Below are 19,739 nucleotides of genomic sequence, written 5' to 3'. Positions count from 1 at the left end.
TTTCTACCATTTCAGTCAGTACGGATTTTAAATATATAGTCAATTTGGTTTCAACCAATACAACATACAACATACAAGATAAATAGACACAGCATATCAAGGGCATTCATGTTATGAGTGAACGCAGACATACATATATAATAGATTCACTAGAGACACGTCCAGGATGAACACGAGCAATCTGTCGTTTCATTTCATGTAGAATAAGGTATTCTTTATTAATAGGGATATAGTTCTACTGACTATACAGTACAACTGAAATACAGACTGAAAGTACGTCTGGGAACCACGGGAGGCGCGTCCAGCATGACCAATCCTGGTCTGAGGACGAAGCCATGATCACCATGTCAACCAGTAAAACAGGAAATCCTTGCGGGCGTTAGTTTTCGCAACCCGGCTACGAGGTGCAGCGGCAGCTGTGTAAGAAAAGTAAGAAACCCAGCTACGACGCTGCATTAGTAGCGATAAGCGAAAAGAGACAATAACTCAGGAGTGTTGTTCATGTTTAACTTTACAGGGAGGGTTTCTCATCGTACACATACAGAGTGTTAGGCGAGGAAGATTATTGCTCACTAAAGCTAAGGTAATTATGTATGCACGCCTCGAGAAATCCCTGAATGTTACATTCAGTTAAAGTCATACGGCAAAGGAAACTAATCGGTGCACTGTGTGTTTTTCTTTCTATCTCTCTATGCTACAATGAACTGAAACATTCATCATAATGATAATGGCGGTATGTGTCTACAACATGATTTTGAATGTGTTTATATAAATGATGTTGATTTGAAATGTAATGATGCTTATTTTTGAAAAACAATGCACTGAAAATGGTGCTATGTACAGAAATGCATTGGCGGTAGCTTTTACACAAATGAATGGGGATCTGTTTTTGCCTTGATAATTTTTTCGCCTTTGTGATTGTGTTGAACCTTCACCATAGAGACCACCAGCAACTTTGCTGGATTTTGAGGACTTGATATTTTTTACCTGGAAAGAGTGTGAGCCTTTTTTCCCACTCTTTCATGTATTTTGATGTATGTTTTACTTTTGTGTTCTTTGATTATGGATTTTAAGATAACTCCATATATATCTTTTCAGGTGTGTTTTACAGCTCCCTCAGTGCAGTGACACAGGTATGTCGTTTTTAGAATTCCCAAAGGTTTAAATACCTTCGCTGGGATAAACTACTGTTTCCCATAGAATGCAAGGTTAAATTGACTTTACTAGTCTTTTTAAATTCCTAGACCCAGCACACACTGGGCCTCATTACAACCCTGGCGCTAATGGGTTAACGGCGCCGTAAAAGGCTGCGGCGCCGTTAACCCATTAGCGCCTAATTACGAGGTCCCTTTGTGGGACCCGACCTTAACGGCTGGTCTAGACCAGCCGTTAAAGTAGGGACCTTCGCGGTAAGTATGGTACGGCAATTTGCGGTACCGTACTTAGTGCCTTCGCCATTCCCATTATGCCCTATGGGGCAAAAATGGGAATGGGAAGGGCCATGGGGAAATGGGGAAATACCAACCTGCCAACCTTGGAATGGGGCTGTATTTCCCCATTTCACCATGGCGGACACGTTACGATACCGGCACCAACCATGGTGCTAATAGCGCCATGGTTTAGCGCCGGTATCGTAATGAGGGCCACTATCTTTTATAGAGTGTTGGAGGGGTTACCTAGTCTAGAAACTCATGTAACAGTCAAATGCTACCCTTTTCTATCGAAATGGCTGGTGGCAGTGGTTTTACAACAAACTACCATGATTTTTCCTGACCGCGAACACCGGTAGCAAAAAATCACGGGAGCCATGTTTTTCAAGATGGTGCCTTAAAACCCTTTGTTTAAACAGGTGCCAGTCTTCTTTTTTTGCCATTTCTTTTTGGAAAGGTCCTTCCAGTGTTTGTCTCTGCGCAGCAAACCAGGTTTGGCCCCTTTGTTTCTATGCCTTTGGTGGGCTTCAGGACTGAGGACGCCTCTGGTGTCTGAGTGTTTGGGATGGGCAGGAAATGAGGGAGGTGCCAGAAACTCCCTGTGCTTAGTCTCCTAGGAGACCCAAATGCACTCTGGTGTAATTGACTGGCTGACTGTCTGGCAAGGACAACCGCCCTGGTGGGTGAGTGGCAGCTAGGCTGGAATAATGGGAGAAAACTATTTAAAAGGTGAGTATCTTGGACTGGAAAGCAGAGTTGACCACTGGAACGAAAGAACCGAAGACGAACTGGAAGAGGACAGCTGCTGCAACTCCTGGACTGTTGGTTTGCTGCAGATCCGAATTGCCAAGTTCATCTCGACAGAGAAGCCCCTTCAAGGACGAGCTCTTCCTTTGAGTTGGTGGGACCAATCAACTTGTAAGCCACCTGGATACCATTCTCGAAACTGGTTAGGATTAACCAGGGGGAATGACACCAGCTTGTGTGCTTGAATTAGAGCTACTCGCACTGAAGTGACTCCATTTTGTCAGCTTTTTCTGATGATCCCGTGCAGTGCAGGAGCCCCCCGACAGCCTCCCTCTTGTCCCCACGACTGAGCTCAGGAACAATGAGATCTGCAGGAACTGCCAGGAACCAACGTCTTCAGCTGCATCTTTTTGCTTCATACTAAGGTACTGTGGCAACACGATTGAGAGAATGCATCTGTCGCAGTGAAAGTTTGTGACACTTTCCCAACTTGCAGGCCTAATCAGCTTTTAACCCAACATATGATTCTTTTTTGTACTAACTACTTCTGAGAACATTTTGAAAAGACTTTACCGTTTACTTCAAGAACTGCTCTTTCCTATCCAAGACACTAGTCCATTGACTTTGGCCTAGGCCTATTTAACTGAATCAAGTCCTCTAGTGAACCAAAACGATTTGCACTGCCTAAGAAAGTATTTGTGATCTAATCTGCTAACTTGTGCCTTTTTACTCCCATTGAAAGTAACTGAAATGCCATTTTGCTCCTATTTCAGGGGAGCCTAATTTGTTCAGAAACTCATTGGTTTGTTATTGAAGTGTGTTTGAGTATAATATTAAGTTGACTCCTTCTAGTGAATGTTTTCTAAATGATTGTGTAATAAATTAATAAGTGTTTTACCAAGAAACCTTGAGTGTAAATGTCTACTTGAACCACTGTGATTGTAAGACCTCTGTGTAATCTCTTGTACAGCTCACATTCCCTTTTGAGATAAACCTGGCTGCTCAGTTTTCTACCACAAAACTGTGTAGTACAGGCTTATACCAAAGGTTGGTTATGCTTAGACCTGTAGTCCTAATTGTATGTGGCGGTCCCAGACGGTACTGCATGCAATTCTGCCTAACAGTTTCCAACTGGCCCTCGCTTGTCCCTTCCACACAAATGTGGTGCAGGCACTAGTTATTTTTGCAAAGAAAGACCTACTCGGCCATAATGGTAATGTACTAAAAAGGTAAAATAGTTTGGGCAGTATCACCATTTTCACTAGCACCAGCCGTCCCATCAGTGATATTGGGAGTTGGGTCCAGCGCTCTAGCTTGACACACATTGCAATATGCAGTGTGTCGTAGTTAAGGGAGCGGACCAGGTGGGCTGATCGAGCCACTTCTACCCCTAAATATTTGACCTGTTGGGGGGTCCATCGCAGTCCGTATAGGTTGCTGGGTGGGCTTGTGTGATCCATCAGCGGGAATATCTCTGACTTGTTGGTGTTCAATCGGAGTCCTGAGAGTCTCCTGATTTCCTGAACCACTGCTAACACCCTCTGCAAGTATTTTTCCGGGCACCTTACAAACATCATGATATCATCAGCATATAATGCTATCAATTCCACCTGCCCAGCTCCGGGAATGCCAGCCCTTGTATGCCACGCTGTCATGAAGTCCGCCAGGGGCTCAATCACGAGCACGAACAGCAGGGGGGAGTGGACATGATATGATATGATAGGTTATTTAAAACCTGCTTAATACCCAGAGGTTTCTAAGCACGGACCCCGGGATCGAACTGGCGTTGCTCCGTGTCGTCGTGATTCCAAGACAAGCACGTTGCCCACGAGCTATCCTCATGAGACAATATCGGGAGTTGTCTGGAGCCTCCCGCCAGTTGCAGCACTGACAACAGCACCCCACTCACAGATACCTTAGTGTAGGGTTGCGTGTAGAGGATTTGTACCCACTTAATCAAGTTAGGACCAAATCCATATTTGTGAACAGGAATGGCCAATATACAGTGTTGAAGGTCTTCTGCACATCTAGGGATACGGCGATCCCCTCAAACTCCTGGGGGATCCTTGCTAGAATATTGTAAAACCTACAGATATTCGACGCCGTCGACCTCCCTAACACGAATCCTGCCTGGTCTTCATGTACCATGTAGGCATCACCGGGTTATGTAGGGAGGCTAGGATCTTGCCAAATAGTCTTCAGGTCCACATGGCATTGTTGTCTGGGTTAGTGCCATTCTGGTTTGGCAGAGAAGTGGGTCACAATGCAATGTTTGACTGGGTATAACACTGCTCGGGTTTGGCTGAGAAGTGGAACACAATGTATTGGTGTCCGCATATAACGCTATTCAGAGAAGTGGAACACAATGGATTCTTTGACTGGTTATAATGCTGCACAGGTTTGGCAGAGAGGTGGAACACCATCCATTGTGTGACTGGGAATAGCACTGTTCAGGTCTGGCAGAGAAGTGGAATACAATGCATTATTGTTTGGGTATAGTACTGTTCAGGTTTGGCAGAGAAGTGGAATACAATGCATTATTGTTTGGGTATTGCGTTTTTGAGGTTTGGCACACAAGTGGAACACATTGACTTGTTCGTGGCTTCGATATAGAATCTGTGCGCTGTTGACCACCCTGAATTTGAGAACTATTATTGTTCTAGGCTGCTCTGAAATCCACATGTGGGATTGACCCCTAATACTGACTACTGCCTAATCAAGGTAACATAGAATATTTGAAGTCAATTCTCTGACTGGATTTTGAGACTTGAATTCTTGTCTGACAGTTCTAATTCAATGCAGACGGAGATCAACTATCTGCGTACAGATGTGACAAGCATTGAATACCCAGCCTACGCAGTCATTAAGACATATTTTGCTCAACCATGTATCCCAAAAGGAACATGCAGCCCGTTAAAGATGCGATACTACTGCACTGAAAACAGGCCTTGAAAACGACCACAAGGTCGAAACACGTGTCAGCTGTACACACTATGGAATAAACTCTACGCATTATTGAAACAACTTGTCTTTTTTGGACTATCTCTTAAATAATAATTTATTGAGATATTACATCCTGAGCGCGAGTCAGCTTTCACAATTTTTGCATCTAAACATTGTATTGTTTTGCTGGGAATAACACTGTTCAGGTCTGGCCGAAAAGTGGAACACAATGCATTATTGTCTGCTTATAGCGCTGTTCAGGTTTGGCAGTGAAGTAGATCACAATGCATTGTTTGACTGGATATAACGCTGCTCAGGTTTGGCAGAGATGTGGAACGCAATGCATTGAGTGACTGGGTATAGCGCTGTTCAGGTTTGACAGAGAAGTGGAACACAATGCAATGTTGTTTCAGTATAGCGCCCATGAGGTTTTGTAGAGAATTGGACCACAATGCATTGTTGTCTGGGTATAGTACTGTTCAGTTTTAGCACAGAAGTGGATCACAATGCACGGTTTTACTGGGTATAACGCTGCAGGGGTTTGGCAGAGAACTGGAACACAATGCATTGCTGTCTGGGAATAGAGCTTTTCAGGTTTGGCAGGGGAGGGGAACACAATGTATTGTTGTCTGCTTATAACGCTGTTCAAGTTTGGCAGAGAAGTGGAACACAATGCATTGTCTGACTGGCTGTAAACCTCTTCAGGTTTGGCAGAGAAGTGAAAAACAATGCATTGTCATCTGGGTATAGCGATGTTCCAGGTTTGGCAGAGAAGTGGAACACAATACATTGTTGTCTGGGTATAGCACAGTGCACGATTGGCAGAGAGTTGGAACACATTGCATTGTTTGACTAGGTTTAGCACCGTTCATGTTTGGCAGAAAACTGGATCACAAGACATTGTTGTCTGGATGTTGCACTGTTCGGGTTTTGCAGAGAGGTGGATCACAATGCATTGTTGTCTGGTTATAGCGATGTTGTGGTTTGGCAGAGAAGTGGAACACAATGCATTGTTGTCTGTTTATAACGCTTTTAAGTTTGGCACAGAAGTGGAACACAATGCATTTCCGGCTGGGTATAATGCTGTTCAGGCTTGGCAGAGAAGTGAAACACAATGCATTGTTATCTGGGTGTTGCGCTGTTCAGGTTTTGCAGAGAGGTGGATCACAATGCATTGTTGTCTGTTTATAACGCTATTCTGGTTTGGCACAGAAGTGGAACCCAATGCATTTTCGACTGGGTATAATGCTGTTCAGGCTTGGCAGAGAAGTGAAACACAATGCATTGTTATCTGGGTGTTGCGCTGTTCAGGTTTGGCAGAAAGGTGGATCACGATGCATTATCATCTGGGTATAGCGCTTTTCCGGTTGGGCAGAGAAGTGGAATACAATGCATGGCTTTGTGGGATTGCTCTGTTCAGGTTTAGCACAGAAGTGGAACACACTCTATTGTCTGTTTGGCTATAACACTGCTTAGGTCAGGGAGAGAGGTGGAACACAGTGCATTTGTGTCTGGGTATAGAGCTGGTCAGGTCTGGAAGAAAAGTGGAACACACTGCATTGTTGTCTGCATGTAGCGCTGTTCAGGTTTAGCAGAGAAGTGGATAAAATGCACTGTTGTCTCAGTATAGCGCCCTTGATGTTTCGTAGAGAAGTGGACCACAATGCAATGTTGCCTGTGTATATTGCCATTCAGGTTTGGCAGAGAAGTGGATCACAATGCATTGTTTTACTGGGTATAACGCTGCTCAGGTTTGGCAGAGACCTGGAACAAAATGCATTGTTATCTGGGTATAGCAATGTTTCGGTTTGGCAGCGAAGTGGAACACATTGCATTGTTTGACTGGGCATAATGCTGTTTAGGTTTGGCAGATAGGTGGATCACAATGCATTGTTGTCTAGGTATAGAGCTTTTCAGGTTTGGCAGAGGAGGGCAACACAATGTATTGTTGTCTGCTGATAAAGCTGTTCAGGTTTGGCAGGAAAGTGGAACACAATGTTTTGTTTGACTAGGTATAATGCTGTTCAGGTGTGGCATAGAAGTGAAACACAATGCATTGTTATCTGGGTATAGTGGTGATCCGGTTTGGCAGAGAAGTGGAACACAATGCATTGTTGTCTGGGTGTTGCACTGTTCAGGTTCGGCAGATAGGTGGATCACAATGCATTGTTGTGTGGGTATAGAACTATTCCGGTTTGGCAAAGGAGGGCAACACAATGTATTGTTGTCTTCTGACAACGCTGTTCAGTTTTGGCAGAGAAGTGTAACAAAATGCATTGTTTGACAGGGTATAATGCTGTTCAGGTTTGACATAGAAGTGAAACACAATGCATTGTTTTCTGGGTATAGTGGTGTTTCGGTTTGGCAGAGAGTTGGAACACATTGTATTGCTTGACTGGGTATAATGCTGTTCAGGTTTGGCATAGAAGTGGAACACCATGCATTGTTGCCTGGGTTTAGCACCATTCATGTTTGTCAGAGAAAGTGGAACACAATGCATTGTTGTCTTTGTGTTGCGCTAATCAGCTTTTGCAGAGAGGTGGATTACAATGCATTGTTGTCTGGGGATAGCGGTGTTCTGGTTTGGCAGAGAAGTCGAACACAATGCATTGCTGTCTGGGTATTGCGCTGTTCAGGTTTAGCACAGGTGTGGAACACAATGTATTGTTTGTTTGGCTATAATGCTGCTTAGGTCGGGTAGAGAGGTGGACCACAATGCATTGTTTGACTTGGTATAGCGCTGTTCAGGTTTGGCAGAGAAGTGGAATACAATGCATTATTGTTTGGTTATAGCAGTGTTCTGGTTTGGCAGAGAAGTGGAACACAATGCATTGTTGTCTGTTTATAACGCTATTCAGGTTTGGCACAGAAGTGGAACACAATGCATTTTCGACTGGGTATAATGCTGTTCAGGCTTGGCAGAGAAGTGAAACACAATGCATTGTTATCTGGGTGTTGCGCTGTTCAGGTTTGGCAGAGAGGTGGATCACAATGCTTTGTTATCTGGGTATAGCGCTTTTCCGGTTGGGCAGAGAAGTGTAATACAATGCATGACTTTGTGGGTATTGCTCTGTTCAGGTTTAGCACAGAAGTGGAACACACTCTATTGTCTGTTTGGCTATAACACTGCTTAGGTCAGGGAGAGAGGTGGAACACAATCCATTGTTTGATTGGGTATAGCGCTGTTCAGGTTAGGCAGAAAAGTGAATACAATGCATTATTGTTTGGGTATAGCACTGTTTAGGTTTGGCACAGAAGTGGAACACATTGTATTGTTTGGCTGGGTATAACGCTGTTCAGGTCGGGAATAGAAGTGGAACACAATGCATTTGTGTCTGGGTATAGAGCTGGTCAGCTCTGGAAGAAAAGTGGAACACACTGCATTGTTGTCTACATATAGCGCTGTTCAGGTCTGGCAGAAAAGTGGAACACAATGCATTGTGGTCTGCTTATCGCGCTGTTCAGGTTTGGCAGAGAGTTGGAACACATTGAATTGTTTGACTGGGTATAATGCTGTTCAGGTTTGGCAGAGAAGTGGAATACCATGCATTGTTGCCTGGGTTTAGCGCCATTCATGTTTGGCAGAGAAGTGGAACACAATGCATTGTTGTCTGGGTGTTGCACTGTTCAGGTTTTGCAGAGAGGTGGATCACAATGCATTGTTGTCTGGGTATAGCAGTGTTCTTGTTTGGCAGAGAAGTGGAGCACAATGCATTGCTGTCTGTTTTTTTTTTGCGCTGTTCAGGTTTAGCACATACGTGGAACACAATGTATTGTTTGTTTGGCTATAACACTGCTTAGGTCGGGGAGAGCGGTGGAACACAATGCTTGACTGGATATAGCGCTGTTCAGGTTTGGCAGAGGAGGGGAACACAATTTAGTGGTGTCTGCTTATAACGACAACAAGTATAAAGAAGTGGAGCACATGCAGTTGTGTCTGGATCTAGAGCTGGTCAGGTCTGGCAGAAAAGTGGAACACAATGCATTGTGGTCTGCTTATCGCGCTGTTCAGGTTTGGAAGAGAGTTGGAACACATTGAATTGTTTGACTGGGTATAATGCTGTTCAGGTTTGGCAGAGAAGTGGAATACAATGCATTATTGTCTGGGTATAGCGCTGTTGAAGTTAGGCAAAGAAACGGAACACATTGTATTGTTTGGCTGGGTATAATGCTGTTCAAGTCTGGAAGAGAAGTGGAACACAATGCAGCTGTGTCTGGATATAGAGCCTGTCAGGTCTAGCAGAAAAGTGGAACACAATGCATTGTTGTCTGCTTATATCGCTGTTCAGGTTTGGCAGACAAGTAGATCACAATGCATTGTTGTCTAAGTATAGCGCCCTTAAGGTTTCACCGAGAACTGGACCACAATGCATTGTTGTCTGGCTCTAGTGCTGTTCAGGTTTAGCAGAGAATTGGATCACAATGCATTGTTTTACTGAGTATAAGGCTGCTCAGGTTTAGCAGAGAACAGGAAAACAATGCATTGTTGTCCGGGAATAGAACTTTTCAGGTTTGGCAGAGGAGGGGAACACAATTTACTGTTGTCTGCTATAACGCTACTCAGGTTTGGCAGAGAAGCACAACACAATTCATTGTTTGACTGGGTATAATGCTGTTCAGGTTTGGCAGAGAAGTGGAACATCATGCATTGTTGCCTGCGTTTAGCGCCATTCATGTTTGGCAGAGAAGTGGAACACAATGCATTGTTGTCTGGGTATAGCCCTGTTCCAGTTTGGCAGAGAAGTGGAACACAATGCATGGTTGTATGGGTATTGCACTGCTCAGGTTTACCACAGAAGTGGAACACAATGGGCCTCATTACGAGGTTGGAGGCAGCCATGGAGCTATTAGCTCCATGGCTGCCTCCAAAACCCTACCGACTCCGCCCTGGTGAATGGAGCAATTACCGGTCCATTCCAAGGTTGGCGGGACCGGTAATTCCCCATTCACCAGGGCCCTTCCCCATTCCCATTTGAGCCCCCATAGGGCTCAATGGGAATGGGGAAGGCGCTAATAACGGTACCGCAAATTGCGGTACCATTATTAGCTCCAGAGTCTTTTGCGGGTCCCGTCCTTAACGCCTGGAAAAACCAGGCGTTAAGGGAGGACCCGCAAAGTGAGCTCGTAGTAGGGCGGTGAGGGATTACCGGCACCGGTACCCTTACCGGTGCCGGTAATCCCTTACCGCCCACCTCGTAATGAGGCCCAATGTATTTTCGGTTTGGCTATAACGCTGCTTAGGTCAGGGAGAGTGGTGGAACACAATACATTGTTTGACTGGGTATAGCGCAGTTCAGGTTTGACAGAGAAGTGGAACACAATGCAATGTTCTTTCAGTACAGCGCCCTTGAGGTTTTGTAGAGAATTGGAGCACACTGCATTGTTGTCTGGGTATAGTGCTGTTCAGGTTTAGCACAGAAGTGGATCACAATGCACGGTTTTACTGGGCATAACGCTGCTCAGGTTTGGCAGAGAACTGGAACACAATGCATTGTTGTCCGGGAACAGAGCTTTTCAGGTTTGGCAGAGGAGGGGAACACCATGTATTGTTGTCTGCTTATAACGATGTTCAAGTTTGGCAGAGAAGTGGAACACAATGCATTGTCTGACTGGGTGTAAGCCTCTTCAGGTTTGGCAGAGAAGTGAAAAACAATGCATTGTCATCTGGGTATAGCGATGTTCCAGGTTTGGCAGAGAAGTGGAACACAATACATTGTTGTCTGGGTATAGCACTGTGCAGGATTGGCAGAGAGTTGGAACACATTGCATTGTTTGACTAGGTTTAGCACCGTTCATGTTTGGCAGAAAACTGGATCACAAGACATTGTTGTCTGGATGTTGCACTGTTCGGGTTTTGCAGAGAGGTGGATCACAATGCATTGTTGTCTGGTTATGGCGATGTTGTGGTTTGGCAGAGAAATTGAACACAATGGATTGTTGTCTGTTTATAACGCTTTTCAGGTTTGGCACAGAAGTGGAACACAATGCATTTCCGGCTGGGTATAATGCTGTTCAGGCTTGGCAGAGAAGTGAAACACAATGCATTGTTATCTGGGTGTTGCGCTGTTCAGGTTTTGCAGAGAGGTGGATCACAATGCATTGTTGTCTGTTTATAACGCTATTCAGGTTTGGCACAGAAGTGGAACCCAATGCATTTTCGACTGGGTATAATGCTGTTCAGGCTTGGCAGAGAAGTGAAACACAATGCATTGTTATCTGGGTGTTGCGCTGTTCAGGTTTGGCAGAGAGGTGGATCACGATGCATTATCATCTGGGTATAGCGCTTTTCCGGTTGGGCAGAGAAGTGGAATACAATGCATGGCTTTGTGGGATTGCTCTGTTCAGGTTTAGCACAGAAGTGGAACACACTCTATTGTCTGTTTGGCTATAACACTGCTTAGGTCAGGGAGAGAGGTGGAACACAGTGCATTTGTGTCTGGGTATAGAGCTGGTCAGGTCTGGAAGAAAAGTGGAACACACTGCATTGTTGGCTGCATATAGCGCTGTTCAGGTTTGGCAGAGAAGTGGATAAAATGCACTGTTGTCTCAGCATAGCGGCCTTGAAGTTTCGTAGAGAAGTGGACCACAATGCAATGTTGCCTGTATATATTGCCATTCAGGTTTGGCAGAGAAGTGGATCACAATGCATTGTTTTACTGGGTATAACGCTGCTCAGGTTTGGCAGAGACCTGGAACAAAATGCATTGTTATCTGGGTATAGCAATGTTTCGGTTTGGCAGCGAAGTGGAACACATTGCATTGTTTGACTGGGCATAATGCTGTTTAGGTTTGGCAGATAGGTGGATCACAATGCATTGTTGTCTAGGTATAGAGCTTTTCAGGTTTGGCAGAGGAGGGCAACACAATGTATTGTTGTCTGCTGATAAAGCTGTTCAGGTTTGGCAGGAAAGTGGAACACAATGTTTTGTTTGACTAGGTATAATGCTGTTCAGGTTTGGCATAGAAGTGAAACACAATGCACTGTTATCTGGGTATAGTGGTGATCCGGTTTGGCAGAGACGTGGAACACAATGCATTGTTGTCTGGGTGTTGCACTGTTCAGGTTCGGCAGATAGGTGGATCACAATGCATTGTTGTGTGGGTATAGAACTATTCAGGTTTGGCAGAGGAGGGCAACACAATTTATTGTTGTCTTCTGACAACGCTGTTCAGGTTTGGCAGAGAAGTGTAACAAAATGCATTGTTTGACTGGGTATAATGCTGTTCAGGTTTGGCATAGAAGTGAAACACAATGCATTGTTTTCCGGGTATAGTGGTGTTTCGGTTTGGCAGAGAGTTGGAACACATTGTATTGCTTGACTGGGTATAATGCTGTTCAGGTTTGGCATAGAAGTGGAACACCATGCATTGTTGCCTGGGTTTAGCACCATTCATGTTTGTCAGAGAAAGTGGAACACAATGCATTGTTGTCTTTGTGTTGCGCTATTCAGGTTTTGCAGAGAGGTGGATCACAATGCATTGTTGTCTGGGGATAGCGGTGTTCTGGTTTGGCAGAGAAGTCGAACACAATGCATTGCTGTCTGGGTATTGCGCTGTTCAGGTTTAGCAAAGGTGTGGAACACAATGTATTGTTTGTTTGGCTATAATGCTGCTTAGGTCGGGTAGAGAGGTGGACCACAATGCATTGTTTGACTTGGTATAGCGCTGTTCAGGTTTGGCAGAGAAGTGGAATACAATGCATTATTGTTTGGTTATAGCAGTGTTCTGGTTTGGCAGAGCAGTGGAACACAATGCATTGTTGTCTGTTTATAACGCTATTCAGGTTTGGCACAGAAGTGGAACACAATGCATTTTCGACTGGGTATAATGCTGTTCAGGCTTGGCAGAGAAGTGAAACACAATGCATTGTTATCTGGGTGTTGCGCTGTTCAGGTTTGGCAGAGAGGTGGATCACAATGCTTTGTTATCTGGGTATAGCGCTTTTCCGGTTGGGCAGAGAAGTGGAATACAATGCATGGCTTTGTGGGTATTGCTCTGTTCAGGTTTAGCACAGAAGTGGAACACACTCTATTGTCTGTTTGGCTATAACACTGCTTAGGTCAGGGAGAGAGGTGGAACACAATCCATTGTTTGATTGGGTATAGCGCTGTTCAGGTTAGGCAGAAAAGTGAATACAATGCATTATTGTTTGGGTATAGCACTGTTTAGGTTTGGCACAGAAGTGGAACACATTGTATTGTTTGGCTGGGTATAACGCTGTTCAGGTCTGGAATAGAAGTGGAACACAATGCATTTGTGTCTGGTTATAGAGCTGGTCAGGTCTGGAAGAAAAGTGGAACACACTGCATTGTTGTCTACATATAGCGCTGTTCAGGTCTGGCAGAAAAGTGGAACACAATGCATTGTGGTCTGCTTATCATGCTGTTCAGGTTTGGCAGAGAGTTGGAACACATTGAATTGTTTGACTGGGTATAATGTTGTTCAGGTTTGGCAGAGAAGTGGAATACCATGCATTGTTGCCTGGGTTTAGCGCCATTCATGTTTGGCAGAGAAGTGGAACACAATGCATTGTTGTCTGGGTGTTGCGCTGTTCAGGTTTTGCAGAGAGGTGGATCACAATGCATTGTTGTCTGGGTATAGCAGCGTTCTTGTTTGGCAGAGAAGTGGAGCACAATGCATTGCTGTCTGGGTTTTTTTTGCGCTGTTCAGGTTTAGCACAGACGTGGAACACAATGTATTGTTTGTTTGGCTATAACGCTGCTTAGGTCGGCGGGGAGAGCGGTGGAACACAATGCTTGACTGGATATAGCGCTGTTCAGGTTTGGCAGAGGAGGGGAACACAATTTAGTGTTGTCTGCTTATAACGACAACAAGTATAAAGAAGTGGAGCTCATGCAGTTGTGTCTGGATCTAGAGCTGGTCAGGTCTGGCAGAAAAGTGGAACACAATGCATTGTGGTCTGCTTATCGCGCTGTTCAGGTTTGGCAGAGAGTTGGAACACATTGAATTGTTTGACTGGGTATAATGCAGTTCAGGTTTGGCAGAGAAGTGGAATACAATGCATTATTGTCTGGGTATAGCGCTGTTGAAGTTAGGCAAAGAAAAGGAACACATTGTATTGTTTGGCTGGGTATAACGCTGTTCAAGTCTGGAAGAGAAGTGGAACACAATGCAGCTGTGTCTGGATATAGAGCCGGTCAGGTCTGGCAGAAAAGTGGAACACAATGCATTGTTGTCTGCTTATATCGCTGTTCAGGTTTGGCAGACAAGTAGATCACAATGCATTGTTGTCTAAGTATAGCACCCTTAAGGTTTCACCGAGAACTGGACCACAATGCATTGTTGTCTGGCTATAGTGCTGTTCAGGTTTAGCAGAGAATTGGATCTCAATGCATTGTTTTACTGAGTATAAGGCTGCTCAGGTTTAGCAGAGAACAGGAAAACAATGCATTGTTGTCCGGGAATAGAATTTTTCAGGTTTGGCAGAGGAGGGGAACACAATTTACTGTTGTCTGCTTATAACGCTACTCAGGTTTGGCAGAGAAGAACAACACAATTCATTGTTTGACTGGGTATAATGCTGTTCAGGTTTGGCAGAGAAGTGGAACATCATGCATTGTTGCCTGCGTTTAGCGCCATTCATGTTTGGCAGAGAAGTGGAACACAATGCATTGTTGTCTGGGTATAGCGCTGTTCCAGTTTGGCAGAGAAGTGGAACACAATGCATGGTTGTATGGGTATTGCACTGCTCAGGTTTAGCACAGAAGTGGAACACAATGGGCCTCATTACGAGGTTGGAGGTAACCATGGAGCTATTAGCTCCATGGCTGCCTTCAAAACCCTACCGACTCCGCCCTGGTGAATGGAGCAATTACCGGTCCATTCCAAGGTTGGCGGGACCGGTAATTCCCCATTCACCAGGGCCCTTCCCCATTCCCATTGAGCCCCTATAGGGCTCAATGGGAATGGGGAAGGCGCTAATAACGGTACCGCAAATTGCGGTACCATTATTAGCTCCAGAGTCCTTTGCGGGTCCCGTCCTTAACGCCTGGAAAAACCAGGCGTTAAGGGAGGACCCGCAAAGTGAGCTCGTACTAGGGCGGTGAGGGATTACCGGCACCGGTACCCTTACCGGTGCCGGTAATCCCTTACCGCCCACCTCGTAATGAGGCCCAATGTATTTTCGGTTTGGCTATAAAGCTGCTTAGGTCAGGGAGAGTGGTGGAACACAATGCATTGTTTGACTGGGTATAGCGCAGTTCAGGTTTGGCAGAGAAGTGAATAAAGTGCATTGTTGTCTGCTTATAGCGCTGTTCAGGTTTGGCAGAGAAATGGACCACAATGCATTGTTGTCTGGGTATAGTGCCGTTCAGGTTTGGCAGAGAAGTGGATCACAATGCATTGTTTTACTGGGCATAACGCTGCTCAGGTTTGGCAGAGAACTGGAACACAATGCATTGTTGTCCGGGAACAGAGCTTTTCAGGTTTGGCAGAGGAGGGGAACACAATGGCCCTCATTACAACCCTGGCGTTAAGGGGTTAACGGCACCGTAAAAGGTGGCGGCGCCGTTAACTGCTTAACGACTGATTATGCGGTCCCTTTGCGGGTTGGCGATTTTAACGCCTGCTTTTTGCAGACGTTAAAAACCAACCCGCAAAGGGACCTTGGTGCGTAGTACGGTGCCACAATTTGCGGCACCGTACTTAGCGCCTTCCCCATTCCCATTGAGCCCTATGGGGCAAAAATGGGAATGGGGAAGGGCCATGGCGGCATGGGGAATTACCGCCCCGCCAACCTCGGAATGGGGCGGTAATTCCTCATTCCGCCATGGCGGAGTCGGTAAGTTACCGGCATGGACCATGGTGCTATTAGCACCATGGTCCAACGCCAGGGTCGTAATGAGGGCCAATGTATTGTTGTATGCTTCTAACGCTATTCAAGTTTGGCAGAGAAGTGGAACACTATGCATTGTTCGATTGGGTATAATGCTGTTCAGGTTTGACAGAGACGTGAAGCACAATGCATTGTTATCCGGGTATAGCAATGTTCCGGGTTTGGCATAGAAGTGGAACACAATTCATTGTTGTCTGGGTATAGCACTGTTCAGGTTTGGCAGAGAGCTGGAATACACTGCATTGTTTGACTGGGTATAACGCTGTTCAGGTTTGGCAGAGAAGTGGAACACCATGTATTGTTGCCTGCGTTTAGCGCCATTTATGTTTGGCAGAGAAGTGGAACACAATGCATTTTTGTCTGGGTGTATCACTGTTCCGGTTTGGCAGAGAAGTGGAACACAATGCATGATTGTCTGGCTATTGCACTGTTCAGGTTTAGCACAGCAGTGGAACACAATGTATTGTCTGTTTGGTTATAACGCTGCTTAGGTCAGGGAGAGAGGTGGAACACAATGCATTGTTTGACTGGGTATATCGCTGTTCAGGTTTGACAGAGAAGTGGAACACAATGCAATGTTCTTTCAGTACAGCGCCCTTGAGGTTTTGTAGAGAATTGGAGCACACTGCATTGTTGTCTGGGTATAGTGCTGTTCAGGTTTAGCACAGAAGTGGATCACAATGCACGGTTTTACTGGGTATAACGCTGCTCAGGTTTGGCAGAGAACTGGAACACAATGCATTGCTGTCTGGGAATAGAGCTTTTCAGGTTTGGCAGGGGAGGGGAACACAATGTATTGTTGTCTGCTTATAACGCTGTTCAAGTTTGGCAGAGAAGTGGAACACAATGCATTGTCTGACTGGGTGTAAACCTCTTCAGGTTTGGCAGAGAAGTGAAAAACAATGCATTGTCATCTGGGTATAGCGATGTTCCAGGTTTGGCAGAGAAGTGGAACACAATACATTGTTGTCTGGGTATAGCGCTGTGCAGGATTGGCAGAGAGTTGGAACACATTGCATTGTTTGACTAGGTTTAGCACCGTTCATGTTTGGCAGAAAACTGGATCACAAGACATTGTTGTCTGGATGTTGCACTGTTCGGGTTTTGCAGAGAGGTGGATCACAATGCATTGTTGTCTGGTTATAGCGGTGTTGTGGTTTGGCAGAGAAGTGGAACACAATGGATTGTTGTCTGTTTATAACGCTTTTCAGTTTGGCACAGAAGTGGAACACAATGCATTTCCGGCTGGGTATAATGCTGTTCAGGCTTGGCAGAGAAGTGAAACACAATGCATTGTTATCTGGGTGTTGCGCTGTTCAGATTTTGCAGAGAGGTGGATCACAATGCATTGTTGTCTGTTTATAACGCTATTCAGGTTTGGCACAGAAGTGGAACACAATGCATTTTCGACTGGGTATAATGCTGTTCAGGCTTGGCAGAGAAGTGAAACACAATGCATTGTTATCTGGGTGTTGCGCTGTTCAGGTTTGGCAGAAAGGTGGATCACGATGCATTATCATCTGGGTATAGCGCTTTTCCGGTTGGGCAGAGAAGTGGAATACAATGCATGGCTTTGTGGGATTGCTCTGTTCAGGTTTAGCACAGAAGTGGAACACACTCTATTGTCTGTTTGGCTATAACACTGCTTAGGTCAGGGAGAGAGGTGGAACACAGTGCATTTGTGTCTGGGCATAGAGCTGGTCAGGTCTGGAAGAAAAGTGGAACACACTGCATTGTTGTCTGCATATAGCGCTGTTCAGGTTTGGCAGAGAAGTGGATAAAATGCACTGTTGTCTCAGTATAGCGCCCTTGAAGTTTCGTAGAGAAGTGGACCACAATGCAATGTTGCCTGTGTATATTGCCATTCAGGTTTGGCAGAGAAGTGGATCACAATGCATTGTTTTACTGGGTATAACGCTGCTCAGGTTTGGCAGAGACCTGGAACAAAATGCATTGTTTTCTGGGAGTAGAGCTTTTCAGGTTTGGCAGAGGAGGGGAGCAACACAATGTATTGTTGTCCGCTTATAATGCTGTTCAGATTTGGCAGAGAAGTGGAAAACAATGCATTGTTTGACTGGGTAAAATGCTTTTCAGGTTTGGCAGGGAAGTGAAACACAATGCATTGTTATCTGGGTATAGCAATGTTTCGGTTTGGCAGCGAAGTGGAACACATTGCATTGTTTGACTGGGCATAATGCTGTTTAGGTTTGGCAGATAGGTGGATCACAATGCATTGTTGTCTAGGTATAGAGCTTTTCAGGTTTGGCAGAGGAGGGCAACACAATGTATTGTTGTCTGCACATAGCGCTGTTCAGGTTTGGCAGAGAAGTGGATAAAATGCACTGTTGTCTCAGTATAGCGCCCTTGAAGTTTCGTAGAGAAGTGGACCACAATGCAATGTTGCCTGTGTATATTGCCATTCAGGTTTGGCAGAGAAGTGGATCACAATGCATTGTTTTACTGGGTATAACGCTGCTCAGGTTTGGCAGAGACCTGGAACAAAATGCATTGTTTTCTGGGAGTAGAGCTTTTCAGGTTTGGCAGAGGAGGGGAGCAACACAATGTATTGTTGTCCGCTTATAATGCTGTTCAGATTTGGCAGAGAAGTGGAAAACAATGCATTGTTTGACTGGGTAAAATGCTTTTCAGGTTTGGCAGGGAAGTGAAACACAATGCATTGTTATCTGGGTATAGCAATGTTTCGGTTTGGCAGCGAAGTGGAACACATTGCATTGTTTGACTGGGCATAATGCTGTTTAGGTTTGGCAGATAGGTGGATCACAATGCATTGTTGTCTAGGTATAGAGCTTTTCAGGTTTGGCAGAGGAGGGCAACACAATGTATTGTTGTCTGCTGACAACGCTGTTCAGGTTTGGCAGAGAAGTGTAACAAAATGCATTGTTTGACTGGGTATAATGCTGTTCAGGTTTGGCATAGAAGTGAAACACAATGCATTGTTTTCTGGGTATAGTGGTGTTTCGGTTTGGCAGAGAGTTGGAACACATTGTATTGCTTGACTGGGTATAATGCTATTCAGGTTTGGCATAGAAGTGGAGCACCATGCATTGTTGCCTGGGTTTAGCACCATTCATGTTTGTCAGAGAAAGTGGAACACAATGCATTGTTGTCTGGGTTTAGCACCATTCATGTTTGTCAGAGAAAGTGGAACACAATGCATTGTTGTCTTTGTGTTGCGCTATTCAGGTTTTGCAGAGAGGTGGATTACAATGCATTGTTGTCTGGGGATAGCGGTGTTCTGGTTTGGCAGAGAAGTCGAACACAATGCATTGCTGTCTGGGTATTGCGCTGTTCAGGTTTAGCACAGGAATGGAACACAATGTATTGTTTTTTTGGCTATAACGCTGCTTAGGTTGGGTAGAGAGGTGGACCACAATGCATTGTTTGACTTGGTATAGCGCTGTTCAGGTTTGGCAGAGAAGTGGAATACAATGCATTATTGTTCGGGTATAGCGGTGTTCTGGTTTGGCAGAGAAGTGGAACACATTGTATTGTTTGGCTGGGTATAACGCTGTTCACGTCTGGAAGAGAAGTGGAACACAATCCAGCTGTGTCTGGATATAGAGCTGGTCAGGTCTGACAGAAATGTGTAACACAATGCAATGTTGTCTCTTTATAGCGCTGTTCGGGTTTGGCAGAGGAGTGGATCACAATGCATTGTTTTCTCAGTATAGCGCCCTTGAGGTTTGGCAGAGAACTGGAACATAATGCATTGTTATCCGGGAAAAGAGCTTTTCAGGTTTGGC

The 19,739-nt window shown here is 45.1% G+C and overlaps 1 long non-coding RNA gene across 1 annotated transcript in view; it reads left to right on the top strand.

The window, feature by feature from the left end:
* The first annotated feature begins 417 nt into the window (after positions 1–417).
* Positions 418–19,739, top strand: part of LOC138566035 (uncharacterized) — a 48,055-nt gene continuing 28,733 nt past the window's right edge. Inside the window, exon 1 of the long non-coding RNA XR_011301799.1 lies at positions 418–583. This is a non-coding gene — a long non-coding RNA (uncharacterized lncRNA). The remainder of the gene's footprint in view (positions 584–19,739) is intronic.

This window comes from Ambystoma mexicanum, chromosome 2p (assembly GCF_040938575.1).
Source record: "Ambystoma mexicanum isolate Mex_15411 chromosome 2p, UKY_AmexF1_1, whole genome shotgun sequence".
NCBI classification, from domain to species: domain Eukaryota; kingdom Metazoa; phylum Chordata; class Amphibia; order Caudata; family Ambystomatidae; genus Ambystoma; species Ambystoma mexicanum.
Note: the sequence above shows the minus strand (reverse complement) of the source record. Positions and strands in the feature narration are given on the sequence as shown.